Source organism: Xyrauchen texanus, chromosome 39 (assembly GCF_025860055.1).
Source record: "Xyrauchen texanus isolate HMW12.3.18 chromosome 39, RBS_HiC_50CHRs, whole genome shotgun sequence".
Taxonomy (NCBI): Eukaryota; Metazoa; Chordata; class Actinopteri; order Cypriniformes; family Catostomidae; genus Xyrauchen; species Xyrauchen texanus.
Window position 1 is genome coordinate 14,375,470 of NC_068314.1, and position 18,393 is coordinate 14,393,862.

General features: G+C 46.1%; 1 protein-coding gene across 2 annotated transcripts in view; it reads right to left on the reverse strand.

Annotated features, from left to right (window-relative positions):
- The window catches only part of slc6a11b (solute carrier family 6 member 11b), a 96,254-nt gene that overhangs the window by 56,706 nt on the left and 21,155 nt on the right, over positions 1 to 18,393 (reverse strand). The gene's annotated exons all lie outside the window — the stretch shown is intronic.

Consider the following 18,393-nt stretch of genomic DNA (forward strand, 5'->3'; position numbering starts at 1 on the left):
GTTTGAAATTAAACGATTATTTATATTGTCAAGCCGGTTCTTGCCTCCTCCTTTCCATTGATCCCTTTACACTTTATTTATTTATTTGTTTGTTTTTTTTTTAGATCTGATAGTGATTCAAGGAATTCTTCATTAGCAACCACAATGCAACAAGTAGTAATGTCTATAAATTCTGTTGTTCTTAAATTGTACTGTTGGACCGACTGGATGCATGGTCACAGAATCCTGTTGTATGATTTTCTGACTTCTGCCATATATTATTACCATCAGGAAGGGGAAGAAGCTATCCTTTGTTCACATTCAACTTACATAATTATTAGAGCATCTTATGTGCTGAATGTTTCATCCATATTCATATTTCCATGTTAAACACACAGCTTCACAACTATGATTTAAAAACATGAATCATATAAAAACAAAGAGACTCTTCTAACCAAATTGCAATTGCCCTAATAGTATAACATTAATGCAATATTACCATATTTATTATCTTTTTTGGTAAAAACATAAATAAATTCATATGAGACTAATTTCGTTCGGTCAAGTTCTATTCTGGCATATGGTTTAACATCTTACTGTCATAACAGTCTTCATTTGTAGCATGAAATATGTAACAAAAAAGTACTAAAAAACAGGTCCCATGGTAAAACTATGTGTTTTGCACATGTTCCAGTATGGAGGACAAGGACTGCCTTTATTAAAAATAATTGTATATAAATATATTTGCAAATAAATGTGAAAAATGAAAAAGTGTACATGTAAATACATAAATAAATCTTAAAATCTGACATACATTTATACTTTTATTTCCTTATTTATGTATAATTGTATTAATTTATTTCCACACATATTTATTCATTTAATTATTTATTTTTACTTAATTTATTTCTACATTTATTTGTTTCTTCATGTATATATTTCCATATTTTAATATTTCCATATTTATTTATTTATACTTGTATTTATTTATAGATTTCTTTGTACATATGGAATGAGGGGGGCATGCTTTATCCCTGAGGCATAGCAATCGAACTCAGAGTGCTTCAGAGTGGAGCTTAGAGGCCACAGTGACATGTTGTGGTTGACAAATTAAATAAAACTGAAACATAGTCAACATAGTTGGATGTGGACGAGCATTAAGATATTGTAAAATGTACCTGTCTGTGAGTTGAGCGAGTTTAATGGGAAATTAATATCTGTATTGAACGAATGACTTAGAGGTTTTATATCAAAAATATATCACTACTGTTTAACTTAATGCATATCTCTGGACAGACTCTTTTAAAAATCCCTGCAGGGCCTTCTAAAATGCTCAGGACTTTGCTGAAAATTTTGCCCGTCAATCTGAACAAAACTGCGACTCCAACAGATCTGATAACACACACTTTTTTCCAAATATTTACATGGGGATGACAGGAATTAACATATCATGTGCTGTAAAGTTGCACACAGCTGATATTCAACAAGATGTGTACTGCACCCTCCAAGGACACAGATTATTAAGGGCATTTTACATGGCAGTAAACGAGAGTCCCATTAATTTTCTATTGGAGGAAGGTGATAGGAGGCAAAACAATGGAAATGCATTTTTTTGGAGTTTTTGTATTTGCCAATATTCTTCTCCAATATACTGGATACTGGGAAACCAATTACTAGATCTCAGGCATGCACCAGTCTACTCCATATAGTAGGCCTACAGTATCCAGTGAAACACTAACACAACATCTTATACTCCAGGGCTCCAGACTGCGACCAAATGGTTGCATTTTGTGACCGTTTTTCCCGTCGGTGCAACAACATTTTATAATGGGTTGCACTGGTGCGAATTCAGTGTTGACCAACTTTCTCTCTCTCTCGCTCTCCTCTTATAAGCTGTCGTTTTCTGTGAAGCAATATCAACCGGAAAATGCTTCAAAAGTGGAGCAAATCAGCGTTTTGAGCTACCTGGTTTTAACAGACAGAGTTGTCTGAAGGCAGAGCAGGTGTGTTTACTTGCGGACCGGTCTTGAGCTCTCAACTGCAATGCGCAGCATAAATCTTTATCAGTACTTGTCCAGTGGCATCTTTCCAACTGTAAACATGCACATTTAAGATTATATTTGTGCTTGTGTACTGAAAGCAATGATAGACAATACACGCTCACTTTACATATTACAAACACATGCCCCAAAAAAGCTGCTCTCAGCGTTGTGATTCAGGCATTGAGCGGATTTCTTCAGTGCCTGTGGACACGTAGCGAGAAGCAGCAAGAATTATGGCATGTACAGAAACCTCTGTGATACCACTGTATCACCTGAACCGGAAGTGCCTACTTGAGAGCTGTATCTGACTGGAGGAACGGGAAACCAGTGTAAAGGCTCCAAACCAGGTGTGGAGAAGCGGGCATGCATCCCTGTGTTTTGGGAAACACTATCTGCTTTCCATTGTTCCTGCTTTCGACTTTTTTAGGACTTTAATTTTCCTCCAGTTTGAACTGCATATGACGCTGGGGCTGGCTATGACATTAAATGTTGGACAAAACAGCGCAAGCGCATAAACACAGCGCGCAAGTGAATTACAACAGTGTGAGCACCATGACACAGTTCGTACGTTAAATGTAAACCTGCAGAACTTTCTTAACGTCATACTGGCCACCATCTGAGTCAGCGTTTGGACTCGAAAGAGATGCTGAGGTAAGACGAGTGATAATCCCCATCAACAAACCTACAGATACGCACAATAGCTTCAATACATTTCACTTCCACAACAGAAAAAGAAAACAACAGGATCTTTCCACCCAAATTGCGATAAGAATATATTTGCTAGCTAGCTAGCTGAACCGCCTCAAAAAACAATAATTTAACTTCACATTCTACTTTTTTTCCATCATTATCCTTTTTTAGCTATGTACGTGGGGGAGGAGTAATTATTTTTAAGTAATGCAAGAATTGCATGCACATATTAGTAATGCAATGGAGCAATATAAAAGAGTGGGAATGTTGAGGTAAATGTTGCTCAACACAGAAGACAAGGCAAAGCGGCACCATTTTAATGACATCACTGTAAAAAGTAATTGGTTTGTTTGCTTAGATAACTTAGATAAAATGCTTTTATTTACAAAATGAGTATTTCATATTTAAATATCAATATTTTAATAATCACTTTTAGGACTTGGTTAGGAGACTTCACAGCTCTTTAGGACAACACCAAACATTTTTGTCCTGAGGAGAAGTATGTAGAATATGCTAGAATAGATCTTTTTCAGACCTGCTTGAATAGGACATGCATTCATGTTTCCCTTTGTCAAGATTACTGCATTTAATTGAAGCAAAATCTTCTGTAATACCATTCTTCTTTTGCACAGATTTAACTCTGCTCACAACCTGTCTGTGGTGACCTTCCTTATGAAAGAAGATCAGCAATAGCTGATGTTTCTCCAGATGTCATCAGAGGTCAAAATGTATTATTATTATTATTTTAAGGAGATATTTTGCTGAATGTCCAGATTGTGCTTTTCAATGCAGCTTGTACATTCAGCAAAATATTTCCTTTTGTGTTCCATGGAAAGAAGATAGCCATGTGGGTCAGTAAATGACAGTTTTCATTTTAAGTGAAAAACAACCCCATATTTGAGCAATTTTACAGTAAATGTATGGAAGCAAAGTAACGCTTTCTAAGTTTTAAATAGTGCCCAACCAATATATCGGTTTGCCTTTCAACGATATATCAGTATCGGTATATTTGTTTACCGATATGCGCAGATGTTAAAACATTTTTCAGAACATATTATACAGAAAACGTCTCGGTTAGTAATGTAACCTCCATTCACTGATGGACGAACGAGACGTTATGTAGATGAGTTGACACTAGGGGTCGCTCCTGCGGAGCCCAGACATCTCTGATCTTGAGAAAAGGGCAATGGAAATTGGCATGTGGAATTTGCATGCCACTCCTCCGGACATACGGGTATAAAAGGAGTGAAGCTGCAAACACACATCAGGTATCGCACTGAGGAGCCGAGCCAAAGACCCGGCCATTTCAGCGGTTGGTTCAGTGTTGTGGCAGGAGGGAAAAAACGTCTCGTTCCCTCCATCAGGGAATGGAGGTTACATTAGTAACTGAAACGTTCCCTATCTGTCACTCACTCAACGTTGTGTCAATGAGTTGACACTAGGGGTCCCAATGGAAAACGCGACAAGAGCTGAACCGAGTTACGCAGACTGGCGGTGCGAGACAGGCAGACCTCTGTGTGCCTCGTAGCCAGCGCAGCAAGCTGTCGCATAAGTACCCCCAACACACTGGCATGTATGAAGCGGTCCCCTGCACCTAGGGGAACAGCTAACTGCTCAGAAGTACAAGGACTGGCTGGCCCAGTGTGGCCTTCTCTCTATTGTTCTCCCCAATAAAGGAACAAAATCGTTCGGCTGGGGGCCAAATATATGTTCCAAGCTGGGGGGTGTCCCTCCAAAGAGGAGGACAGCGTGGAGACCACACCCGGCCCCAAGACTGGGGGGGGTTTAGGTGGAATACAATACGTGTCAGGAAGACATGAGAGTAAGCCGGACCGAACACTAGGCACAGTTCGCTGACAGAGAACGCCTGCAGGTCCCCTACCGTCTTGATGGAGGTGAGCGCTGTCAGGGGGGCGGTCTTCAGAGAGAGAGAGCCTTTAGCTCTGCTGACTCAAGGGGCTCGAAGGGAGCTCCCCGAAGGACCACGGAGTGGTCCCACGAGGGAACGAGGTGCGACCTGGGGGGGGTTTAACCTCCTCTCGCCTCTCAGGAACTTGATGATCAAATCATGCTTCCCTAAATACTTACCATCCACTGCATCGTGATGTGCCTATATGTCAGCTACATACACTTTCAAGGTGGAGGGGGACAGCCAACCCTCCAACTTTTCCTGCAGAAAGGAAAGCACTGATCCAACTGCGCATCTCTGGGGGTCATCACCTTGGGAAGAACACCAATGAGCAAACAGATGCCACTTCAGGCCGTAAAGGATGTCTCTGAGAATGCCATATACCCCCAGAGCCTCTGAAAGGATTTCAGTGGGACCAATGTGTTCTGTTTGAACGCATGCAGACAACTCAGCACTGACTGCGCGCTTGTTGGTGAGGTGCGCCGTCATTGAGACCAAGTCCAACTCCGTACCGAGAAAAGAAATGCTCTGAACCGGGACGAGCTTGCTCTTTTCCCAGTTGACCCGAAACCCAAACGGCTGAGGTGCCAGAGCATCAGGTCCCTGTGAGCACACAACATGTCCCATGAGTGAGCTAAGATTAGCCAATCGTCGAAATAGTTGAGGAATGCGGATGCCCACTTCCCTTAGCGGGGCAAGGGCTGAAGGCGCGAGGTGAAAAGGACAGGCCGAAGGGGAGGTCTTTGTACTGATATGCCTGACCTTCGAAGGCAAACCGGAGAAAGAGTCTGTGTCGAGGAAGGATCGAGGCATGGAAGTACGCGTTCTTCAGGTCTACCGCCGCAAACCAATCCAGATGCCAGACACTCGCTAGAATGTGTTTCTGCGTGAGCATCTTGAACGGGAGTCTGCAGAGCTCGGTTCAGAACTCGCAGGCCTTTTTTGGGTAAGATGAAGTAGGGGCTGTAAAACCCCTTCTTCACCTCGGCTGGAGGGACAGGCTCTATCGCGCCATTCCGTAGAAGGGAGGCGATCTCCGCACGCAAGGCAGCGGCATTCTCGCCTCTCACTACGGTGGACGCCGTTGAACCTGGGTGGGCGCCTGGTGAAATGAATCGCATAGCCGAATCGGTCTGTCCTGATCAACCAACATGACGGGTTGGGGAGTGCGAGCCACGGCCCCAAGCTCCGTGCGAGAGGGACCAAGGGTACATCAGCGTCGGACGTACCAGCGGGTGGTGCCTCGCAACAGGGCGGAGTCCGGGGTGCTGAGTCTAGAGACATCAAAGCACTTCAAGGCGGAAGCGGTGTGTCCAGCGGTGGTGTAGGCCTTAGCCGTCAGGGAAGACGTCAGCCTACAGGCCCTGGACGGGAGCCTCGGATGGTTCCGCCAGGTGGAGGCGCTTTGCGGGCATAAGTGCACCGCGACTGCTTGATCCACCTGGGGAATCATCGAGTAGCGCCTTGCCACCCCGCCATCAAGGGTAGTGAGAGCGGAGGAGCTCACGGATCGTGTGTGGGCAGTGAAAGGTGCCTGCCACGAGCGCGTTAGCTCATCATGCACCTCCGGGAAGAAAGGAACGGGGTAGAGCGTGACTGTGAGTGGCGCTCTGGCCCCAGGAACCAATCGTTGAGCCACGAGGGTTCGGGGGGGGATTCCACTCCAGCCTGACACTCGCAGCTGCCTGGACTGAGCCGCCGCACCAGAGGGTGGGAGTCCAGACGAGTCCTCAGCTTCAGACATGATGAACCCGCTCTCAGATGCCACGATCGATAGCTCATCGTCGTCAGGCGCACAAAAGGAGATCGCAGGTCCACCGTGAAACGAACCGGCAACCTTGCCCCAGTGCTCGGTTGGAACATACAAGCGTGACGGGGAGAGAAGTCCGTGGGGGAATACCTGGCGGAGAGGCTCCCACTGACGTCCCCATAACGCCCCCAGTGCTAACCATCCCCGCTTCATACCTGTAGGTAGAAGTACCGAGTCGGGGAGCTGGTGGGTTAGCTTGCGCTCTTACGAGGGCGAGCCGTGACCGCAACGTAGCCATGGTCATGTCCTCGCAGTGAGGACATGAACCATCCACGAATGCTGACTCCGCGTGGGTGGCACCCAGACACGAAAGGCAGCGATCGTCGCCATCAGACGGAGAAAGACATCGACTGCAACCAGGAAATAAACACAAATTTCGCTTTCCATTTCTCTTTTAGAGAAAATATTACTCTTGTGTGTTTTTATGTATATATATATATGTATATATACAGGTAGGTAGGTATATATAAATATACATGTAAACTAAGTTACTCATTCCATGAACTTTTTCTCCTGCTGAAGCACCCAGGGGTGTATGCTCAGCACAATAGTGTGTGAGGGGGAGAACCGCTGGAAAGCACCATAGATCCAAAAGCGTGTAAAGATGAATGGAGGCGGCAGAGGAATTCAGCTCTGTGACTTGCTCGCTCGGCTCCGAAGAAAATGTTTGATGTGTGTTTGCAGCATCACTCCTTTTATACCCGTATGTCCGGGGGAGTGGCATGCAAATTCCACACGCCAATTTCCATTGGCCTTTTCTCAAGATCAGAGATGTCTGGGCTCCGCAGGAGCAACCCCTAGTGTCAACTCATCGACACAATGTCGAATGAGTGACAGATAAGGAACTATGTTTCAGAATTGGTGTCATAACATAGCTTGTCCATCAGAGCGCACTCCGACTCCACTGTTTACAGAGCTGACTCTGAACTGATGGTGGCTCTGCAGACAGGGCGGAGTTAAGTTGCTTACTAATTTGGGAAATACATACTGGAATGTTAATAAACAATGACCCTATCATTTTCCCTTTTCAGTATAACTAATATAACGTAAACCCTATCCCTGACAACCATGTCACTCATGTTTATCACATCTGTTTGCTGTTAGCCAGCTATAGTTTGTCAGTGCATTCAGTAACATAGCAGATTGAAAGGTAAGCATCAGACTATGTTTTTCCAGCTCAGCAGACAATGTGCTGTGGTGGATAATGTCTGTTGAGTGTTGATTTCATGCTACATTGTTACCTAGTTGGCGAGATGCAATGCTGTTCAATCTTTTACTCTCCTTAACAACAAACTAATAGCTAACTAGCTAACCACGCAGCTACTTTAATTGCTTGTCAGCTGATTGGAAGCTAATGTGTAAACATTTATTCACCAAATTGTTTTGTTCAGGATTCAGAGCTTGGTACCCCCTTCAACCGAACAATTCCAGTCGTTGCATTTATAAAATGTAATAATTAAAAGTCTGGTTTATTTAGCTATTTATTAATCTTTATTTAAATGGTCAGCATTTGATTGATACTAAACATACAGTACTGATGTTTATTTAGCTATTTATTTTATTTATATTTATTCTTTATTTTATTGGTCAGCATTTTAGTGTTACTAAACAGTACTGTTGTTTATTTAGCTATTTAGTTTTCTTTATTTACATGGTCAGCAATTGACTTATACTAAATAGTACTGATGTTTATTTAGCCATTTGTTGTATTTTTATTTATTCATTATTTTCTGTTTGCTGTTAGCCAGCTATAGTTTTTCAGTGCAGTAAGTTATGTAGCAGACTGAAAGGTAAGCATCAGACCATCTTTTTGCAGCTCAGCAGACAATGTGCGGTGGTGGATTATGTCTGATGAGGTTTCATGCTATGTTGTTACCTAGTTGGCGAGATGCAATGCTGGTCAATGTTTTACTCTCCTTAACAATGAACTAATAGCTAATTATCTAACCACGCAGCTACTTTCATTGCTTGTCAGCTGAGTGGAAGCTAATGTGTAAACATGTATTCACCAAATTTTAGTCATTGCATTTATAAAATGTAATTTTTAAAAGTCTGGTTCTCTTACGAGAGGTTCTCTCGTATTACGTAAGCTAGCTTACGCTTACGGGAAAGATTAATCTTTTCTGAGATATTGAAGCCAAAAAATTATCCTTAATTTTGTATCATTTGTCAACGCAGTGCAGCAACTGCAGACCTTGAGCGGGCTAGCTAGCGAGCTCATTGGTTGCTCTGCGGCAACTGCTGCAGCCTATAGACGAACTTGCGTGAACTCGCGCCCAATGAGAGGCGCCCGCGCGCTCAATGTCCCAAAGCCCGCCAGAATGGGCGTGGCTAGGGTGCATATAAGCGCAGTTTGTAGGCTGGAACCCTGATTTTCATCTCTTCAGCGAAGCTCTTCGCATCTCTGAAACTGCAAGAAGCCGCGTCGCTGTTCGAGGGGCATCAAACAAGCTTGGACAGCGCTCGAAGAAGCCGGCCGCCGCCACCTTCAGCCATCCTGCGAGCTACGCCATCCGGCGACGTATTCTTTTTAAAGCAAACTAGTTCCTCAGTGAACTTCACAAAAGAGCATGAGCGTCTAACCAATTGTTGGGCCACGAGGGTTCGGGGGGGATTCCACTCCAGCCCGACACTCGCGGCTGCCTGGACTGAGCCGCCGCACCAGAGGGTGGGAGTCCAGACGAGTCCTCAGCTTCAGACATGATGAACCCGCTCTCAGATGCCGCGATCGATAGCTCATCGTCGTCAGAGCCCAAAAGGAGATCGCAGGTCCACCGTGAAACGAACCGGCAACCTTGCCCCAGTGCTCGGTTGGACCATACGAGCGTGATGGGGAGTGGGAAGTCCGTGGGGGAATACCTGGCGGAGAGGCTCCCACTGACGTCCCCATAATGCCACCAGTGCTAACCATCCCCGCTTCATACCTGTAGGTAGAAGTACCGAGTCGGGGAGCTGGTGGGTTAGCTTGCGCTCTTACGAGGGCGAGCCGTGACCGCAACGTAGCCATGGTCATGTCCTCGCAGTGAGGACATGAACCATCCACGAATGCTGACTCCGCGTGGGTGGCACCCAGACACGAAAGGCAGCGATCGTGGCCATCAGACAGGAGAAAGACATCGACTGCAACCAGGAAATAAACACAAATTTCGCTTTCCATTTCTCTTTTAGAGAAAATATTACTCTTGTGTGTTTTTATGTATATATATATATATATATATATGTATATATACAGGTAGGTAGGTATATATAAATATACATGTAAACTAAGTTACTCATTCCATGAACTTTTTCTCCTGCTGAAGCACCCAGGGGTGTATGCTCAGCACAATAGTGTGTGGGGGAGAACAGCTGGAAAGTCTGGTTCTCTTACGAGAGGTTCTCTCAGTATTACGTAAGCTAGCTTACGCTACGGGAAAGATTCATCTTTTCTGAGATATTGAAGCCAAAAATTATCCTTAATTTTGTATCATTTGTCAACGCAGTGCAGCAACTGCAGACCTTGAGCGGGCTAGCTAGCGAGCTCATTGGTTGCTCTGCGGCAACTGCTGCAGCCTATAGACGAACTTGCGTGAACTCGCGCCCAATGAGAGGCGCCCGCGCGCTCAATGTCCCAAAGCCCGCCAGAATGGGCGTGGCTAGGGTGCATATAAGCGCAGTTTGTAGGCTGGAACCCTGATTTTCATCTCTTCAGCGAAGCTCTTCGCATATCTGAAACTGCAAGAAGCCGCGTCACCGTTCGAGGGGCATCAAGCAAGTTTGGACAGCGCTCGAAGAAGCCGGCCGCCGCCACCTTCAGCCATCCTGCGAGCTACGCCATCCGGCAACGTATCCTTTTTAAAGCAAACTAGTTCCTCAGTGAACTTCACAAAAGAGCATGAGCGTCTAACCGATCGTCGAGCCACGAGGGTTCGGGGGGGATTCCACTCCAGCCTGACACTCGCGGCTGCCTGGACTGAGCCGCCGCACCAGAGGGTGGGAGTCCAGACGAGTCCTCAGCTTCAGACATGATGAACCCGCTCTCAGATGCCGCGATCGATAGCTCATTGTCGTCAGGCGCCCAAAAGGAGATCGCAGGTCCACCGTGAAACGAACTGGCAACCTTGCCCCAGTGCTCGGTTGGACCATACGAGCGTGATGGGGAGTGGGAAGTCCGTGGGGAATACCTGGCAGAGAGGCTCCCACTGGCGTCCCCATAACGCCCCAGTGATAACCATCCCCGCTTCATACCTGTAGGTAGAAGTACCGAGTCGGGGAGCTGGTGGGTTAGCTTGCGCTCTTACGAGGGCGAGCCGTGACCGCAACGTAGCCATGGTCATGTCCTCGCAGTGAGGACATGAACCATCCACAAATGCTGACTCCATTGGCCTTTTCTCAAGATCAGAGATGTCTGGGCTCCGCAGGAGCAACCCCTAGTGTCAACTCATCGACACAATGTCGAATGAGTGACAGATAAGGAACTATGTTTCAGAATTGGTGTCATAACATAGCTTGTCCATCAGAGCGCACTCCGACTCCACTGTTTACAGAGCTGACTCTGAACTGATGGTGGCTCTGCAGACAGGGCGGAGTTAAGTTGCTTACTAATTTGGGAAATACATACTGGAAAGTTAATGAACAATGACCCTATCATTTTCCCTTTTCAGTATAACTAATATAACGTAAACCCTATCCCTGACAACCATGTCACTCATGTTTATCACATCTGTTTGCTGTTAGCCAGCTATAGTTTGTCAGTGCATTCAGTAACATAGCAGATTGAAAGGTAAGCATCAGACTATGTTTTTCCAGCTCAGCAGACAATGTGCTGTGGTGGATTATGTCTGTTGAGTGTTGATTTCATGCTACATTGTTACCTAGTTGGCGAGATGCAATGCTGTTCAATCTTTTACTCTCCTTAACAACAAACTAATAGCTAACTAGCTAACCACGCAGCTACTTTAATTGCTTGTCAGCTGATTGGAAGCTAATGTGTAAACATTTATTCACCAAATTGTTTTGTTCAGGATTCAGAGCTTGGTACCCCCTTCAACCGAACAATTCCAGTCGATGCATTTATAAAATGTAATAATTAAAAGTCTGGTTTATTTAGCTATTTATTAATCTTTATTTAAGTGGTCAGCATTTGATTGATACTAAACATACAGTACTGATGTTTATTTAGCTATTTATTTTATTTATATTTATTCTTTATTTTATTGGTCAGCATTTTAGTGTTACTAAACAGTACTGTTGTTTATTTAGCTATTTAGTTTTCTTTATTTACATGGTCAGCAATTGACTTATACTAAATAGTACTGATGTTTATTTAGCCATTTGTTGTATTTTTATTTATTCATTATTTTCTGTTTGCTGTTAGCCAGCTATAGTTTTTCAGTGCAGTAAGTTATGTAGCAGACTGAAAGGTAAGCATCAGACCATCTTTTTGCAGCTCAGCAGACAATGTGCGGTGGTGGATTATGTCTGATGAGGTTTCATGCTATGTTGTTACCTAGTTGGCGAGATGCAATGCTGGTCAATGTTTTACTCTCCTTAACAATGAACTAATAGCTAATTATCTAACCACGCAGCTACTTTCATTGCTTGTCAGCTGAGTGGAAGCTAATGTGTAAACATGTATTCACCAAATTTTAGTCATTGCATTTATAAAATGTAATTTTTAAAAGTCTGGTTCTCTTACGAGAGGTTCTCTCGTATTGCGTAAGCTAGCTTACGCTACGGGAAAGATTAATCTTTTCTGAGATATTGAAGCCAAAAAATTATCCTTAATTTTGTATCATTTGTCAACGCAGTGCAGCAACTGCAGACCTTGAGCGGGCTAGCTAGCGAGCTCATTGGTTGCTCTGCGGCAACTGCTGCAGCCTATAGACGAACTTGCGTGAACTCGCGCCCAATGAGAGGCGCCCGCGCGCTCAATGTCCCAAAGCCCGCCAGAATGGGCGTGGCTAGGGTGCATATAAGCGCAGTTTGTAGGCTGGAACCCAGTTTGTGGGTGGCACCCAGACACGAAAGGCAGCGATCGTGGCCATCAGACGGAGAAAGACATCGACTGCAACCAGGAAATAAACACAAATTTCGCTTTCCATTTCTCTTTTAGAGAAAATATTACTCTTGTGTGTTTTTATGTATATATATATATATATATATATATGTATATATACAGGTAGGTAGGTATATATAAATATACATGTAAACTAAGTTACTCATTCCATGAACTTTTTCTCCTGCTGAAGCACCCAGGGGTGTATGCTCAGCACAATAGTGTGTGAGGGGAGAACCAGCTGGAAAGTCTGGTTCTCTTACGAGAGGTTCTCTCAGTATTACGTAAGCTAGCTTACGCTACGGGAAAGATTAATCTTTTCTGAGATATTGAAGCCAAAAAATTATCCTTAATTTTGTATCATTTGTCAACGCAGTGCAGCAACTGCAGACCTTGAGCGGGCTAGCTAGCGAGCTCATTGGTTGCTCTGCGGCAACTGCTGCAGCCTATAGACGAACTTGCGTGAACTCGCGCCCAATGAGAGGCGCCCGCGCGCTCAATGTCCCAAAGCCCGCCAGAATGGGCGTGGCTAGGGTGCATATAAGCGCAGTTTGTAGGCTGGAACCCTGATTTTCATCTCTTCAGCGAAGCTCTTCGCATCTCTGAAACTGCAAGAAGCCGCGTCGCCGTTCGAGGGGCATCAAACAAGCTTGGACAGCGCTCGAAGAAGCCGGCCGCCGCCACCTTCAGCCATCCTGCGAGCTACGCCATCCGGCGACGTATTCTTTTTAAAGCAAACTAGTTCCTCAGTGAACTTCACAAAAGAGCACGAGCGTCTAACCAATCGTTGGGCCACGAGGGTTCGGGGGGGATTCCACTCCAGCCTGACACTCGCGGCTGCCTGGACTGAGCCGCCGCACCAGAGGGTGGGAGTCCAGACGAGTCCTCAGCTTCAGACATGATGAACCCGCTCTCAGATGCCGCGATCGATAGCTCATTGTCGTCAGGCGCCCAAAAGGAGATCGCAGGTCCACCGTGAAACGAACTGGCAACCTTGCCCCAGTGCTCGGTTGGACCATACGAGCGTGATGGGGAGTGGGAAGTCCGTGGGGGAATACCTGGCGGAGAGGCTCCCACTGACGTCCCCATAACGCCCCCAGTGATAACCATCCCCGCTTCATACCTGTAGGTAGAAGTACCGAGTCGGGGAGCTGGTGGGTTAGCTTGCGCTCTTACGAGGGCGAGCCGTGACCGCAACGTAGCCATGGTCATGTCCTCGCAGTGAGGACATGAACCATCCACAAATGCTGACTCCATTGGCCTTTTCTCAAGATCAGAGATGTCTGGGCTCCGCAGGAGCAACCCCTAGTGTCAACTCATCGACACAATGTCGAATGAGTGACAGATAAGGAACTATGTTTCAGAATTGGTGTCATAACATAGCTTGTCCATCAGAGCGCACTCCGACTCCACTGTTTACAGAGCTGACTCTGAACTGATGGTGGCTCTGCAGACAGGGCGGAGTTAAGTTGCTTACTAATTTGGGAAATACATACTGGAAAGTTAATGAACAATGACCCTATCATTTTCCCTTTTCAGTATAACTAATATAACGTAAACCCTATCCCTGACAACCATGTCACTCATGTTTATCACATCTGTTTGCTGTTAGCCAGCTATAGTTTGTCAGTGCATTCAGTAACATAGCAGATTGAAAGGTAAGCATCAGACTATGTTTTTCCAGCTCAGCAGACAATGTGCTGTGGTGGATTATGTCTGTTGAGTGTTGATTTCATGCTACATTGTTACCTAGTTGGCGAGATGCAATGCTGTTCAATCTTTTACTCTCCTTAACAACAAACTAATAGCTAACTAGCTAACCACGCAGCTACTTTAATTGCTTGTCAGCTGATTGGAAGCTAATGTGTAAACATTTATTCACCAAATTGTTTTGTTCAGGATTCAGAGCTTGGTACCCCTTCAACCGAACAATTCCAGTCGATGCATTTATAAAATGTAATAATTAAAAGTCTGGTTTATTTAGCTATTTATTAATCTTTATTTAAGTGGTCAGCATTTGATTGATACTAAACATACAGTACTGATGTTTATTTAGCTATTTATTTTATTTATATTTATTCTTTATTTTATTGGTCAGCATTTTAGTGTTACTAAACAGTACTGTTGTTTATTTAGCTATTTAGTTTTCTTTATTTACATGGTCAGCAATTGACTTATACTAAATAGTACTGATGTTTATTTAGCCATTTGTTGTATTTTTATTTATTCATTATTTTCTGTTTGCTGTTAGCCAGCTATAGTTTTTCAGTGCAGTAAGTTATGTAGCAGACTGAAAGGTAAGCATCAGACCATCTTTTTGCAGCTCAGCAGACAATGTGCGGTGGTGGATTATGTCTGATGAGGTTTCATGCTATGTTGTTACCTAGTTGGCGAGATGCAATGCTGGTCAATGTTTTACTCTCCTTAACAATGAACTAATAGCTAATTATCTAACCACGCAGCTACTTTCATTGCTTGTCAGCTGAGTGGAAGCTAATGTGTAAACATGTATTCACCAAATTTTAGTCATTGCATTTATAAAATGTAATTTTTAAAAGTCTGGTTCTCTTACGAGAGGTTCTCTCAGTATATGCGTAAGCTAGCTTACGCTACGGGAAAGATTAATCTTTTCTGAGATATTGAAGCCAAAAAATTATCCTTAATTTTGTATCATTTGTCAACGCAGTGCAGCAACTGCAGACCTTGAGCGGGCTAGCTAGCGAGCTCATTGGTTGCTCTGCGGCAACTGCTGCAGCCTATAGACGAACTTGCGTGAACTCGCGCCCAATGAGAGGCGCCAGCGCTCAATGTCCCAAAGCCCGCCAGAATGGGCGTGGCTAGGGTGCATATAAGCGCAGTTTGTAGGCTGGAACCCAGTTTGTGGGTGGCACCCAGACACGAAAGGCAGCGATCGTGGCCATCAGACGGAGAAAGACATCGACTGCAACCAGGAAATAAACACAAATTTCGCTTTCCATTTCTCTTTTAGAGAAAATATTACTCTTGTGTGTTTTTATGTATATATATATATATATATATATATGTATATATACAGGTAGGTAGGTATATATAAATATACATGTAAACTAAGTTACTCATTCCATGAACTTTTTCTCCTGCTGAAGCACCCAGGGGTGTATGCTCAGCACAATAGTGTGTGAGGGGGAGAACCGCTGGAAAGTCTGGTTCTCTTACGAGAGGTTCTCTCGTATTGCGTAAGCTAGCTTACGCTACGGGAAAGATTAATCTTTTCTGAGATATTGAAGCCAAAAAATTATCCTTAATTTTGTATCATTTGTCAACGCAGTGCAGCAACTGCAGACCTTGAGCGGGCTAGCTAGCGAGCTCATTGGTTGCTCTGCGGCAACTGCTGCAGCCTATAGACGAACTTGCGTGAACTCGCGCCCAATGAGAGGCGCCCGCGCGCTCAATGTCCCAAAGCCCGCCAGAATGGGCGTGGCTAGGGTGCATATAAGCTTAGTTTGTAGGCTGGAACCCTGATTTTCATCTCTTCAGCGAAGCTCTTCGCATCTCTGAAACTGCAAGAAGCCGCGTCGCCGTTCGAGGGGCATCAAACAAGCTTGGACAGCGCTCGAAGAAGCCGGCGCCGCCACCTTCAGCCATCCTGCGAGCTACGCCATCCGGCGACGTATTCTTTTTAAAGCAAACTAGTTCCTCAGTGAACTTCACAAAAGAGCACGAGCGTCTAACCAATCGTTGGGCCACGAGGGTTCGGGGGGGATTCCACTCCAGCCCGACACTCGCGGCTGCCTGGACTGAGCCGCCGCACCAGAGGGTGGGAGTCCAGACGAGTCCTCAGCTTCAGACATGATGAACCCGCTCTCAGATGCCGCGATCGATAGCTCATCGTCGTCAGGCGCCCAAAAGGAGATCGCAGGTCCACCGTGAAACGAACCGGCAACCTTGCCCCAGTGCTCGGTTGGACCATACGAGCGTGATGGGGAGTGGGAAGTCCGTGGGGGAATACCTGGCGGAGAGGCTCCCACTGACGTCCCCATAACGTCCCCAGTGCTAACCATCCCCGCTTCATACCTGTAGGTAGAAGTACCGAGTCGGGGAGCTGGTGGGTTAGCTTGCGCTCTTACGAGGGCGAGCCGTGACCGCAACGTAGCCATGGTCATGTCCTCGCAGTGAGGACATGAACCATCCACGAATGCTGACTCCGCGTGGGTGGCACCCAGACACGAAAGGCAGCGATCGTGGCCATCAGACGGAGAAAGACATCGACTGCAACCAGGAAATAAACACAAATTTCGCTTTCCATTTCTCTTTTAGAGAAAATATTACTCTTGTGTGTTTTTATGTATATATATATATATATATATATATATATATATATATATATATATATATATATATATATATGTATATATACAGGTAGGTAGGTATATATAAATATACATATAAACTAAGTTACTCATTCCATGAACTTTTTCTCCTGCTGAAGCACCCAGGGGTGTATGCTCAGCACAATAGTGTGTGAGGGGGAGAACCGCTGGAAAGTCTGGTTCTCTTACGAGAGGTTCTCTCGTATTGCGTAAGCTAGCTTACGCTACGGGAAAGATTCATCTTTTCTGAGATATTGAAGCCAAAAAATTATCCTTAATTTTGTATCATTTGTCAACGCAGTGCAGCAACTGCAGACCTTGAGCGGGCTAGCTAGCGAGCTCATTGGTTGCTCTGCGGCAACTGCTGCAGCCTATAGACAAACTTGCGTGAACTCGCGCCCAATGAGAGGCGCCCGTGCGCTCACTGTCCCAAAGCCCGCCAGAATGGCCGTGGCAAGGGTGCATATAAGCGCAGTTTGTAGGCTGGAACCCTGATTTTCATCTCTTCAGCGAAGCTCTTCGCATCTCTGAAACTGCAAGAAGCCGCGTCGCCGTTCGAGGGGCATCAAGCAAGCTTGGACAGCGCTCGAAGAAGCCGGCAGCCGCCACCTTCAGCCATCCTGCGAGCTACGCCATCCGGCGACATATCCTTTTTAAAGCAAACTAGTTCCTCAGTGAACTTCACAAAAGAGCACGAGCGTCTTTTTAAAGATGCCTCGCACCTGCGGTTCATGCCGCACCCCTCTCAGCGCCGGAGACCGCCACATCATCTGCGCTCTCTGCCTGGGACTGGGGCATGCAGAGCTCGCCTTCGCTGATGGTGGATGCGACCTCTGCAAGGAGCTTCAGATGTCGACCCTGCAGGCTCGACTGGAAGCGCTCAGGACCGAAGCCGCCGCGCCGCCTTCTGTTTCGCCGCGCCGGAAGAAGTGCCGCTCCCAAAGGCTGCCGGAACCGGGTTTAGAAGCGACTGTCTCGCCGGAGCCTCTCCCTCGAGCATCGTGTTCACCCTCCCCGCCCCCCCCCGGGACGCGCAGTTGCCGCCAAGTGGCCACACTGCTGCCACCTCGGACAGCGAGGCGGAGGACAAGGGCTGCTGTTCCATCATGGCTTCGGACAGCGAGGAGTGGTCACAAGCCTCCTCATCGGCCCAGGAATCCAGCAGGACCCTCGCTGGAGTCAAAGGGGAACTGATACGCCTCCTCACACAGGCCGTCGACCGCCTCGGGCTCGAGTGGTCACCGCCCCCTGAGCAGGCTCCCAACAGACTCGACGGCTGCTTTCTTCAAAGCCATCACCGCGCGGCGCCCGCGGCCCGGGCCGCTCCCTTGCTGCCGGAACTCCACGCCGAGCTCTCTAAATCGTGGAACGCGCCTCTCTCGGCCAGGATTCGATCCCACGTCTCCACCTCTCTCGCTTCAGTGGACGGTGCCGCCGAGAAGGGCTACTCTTCCATCCCCCCGGTCGAGGATTCGGTAGCAGCACACCTTTGTCCGCCCTCCGCGAGATGGCGGTCTAAGCCAGTGCTCCCGTCTAAGGCCTGCAGAACTACTTCCGCCTGTGTTGGCCGCGCCTAT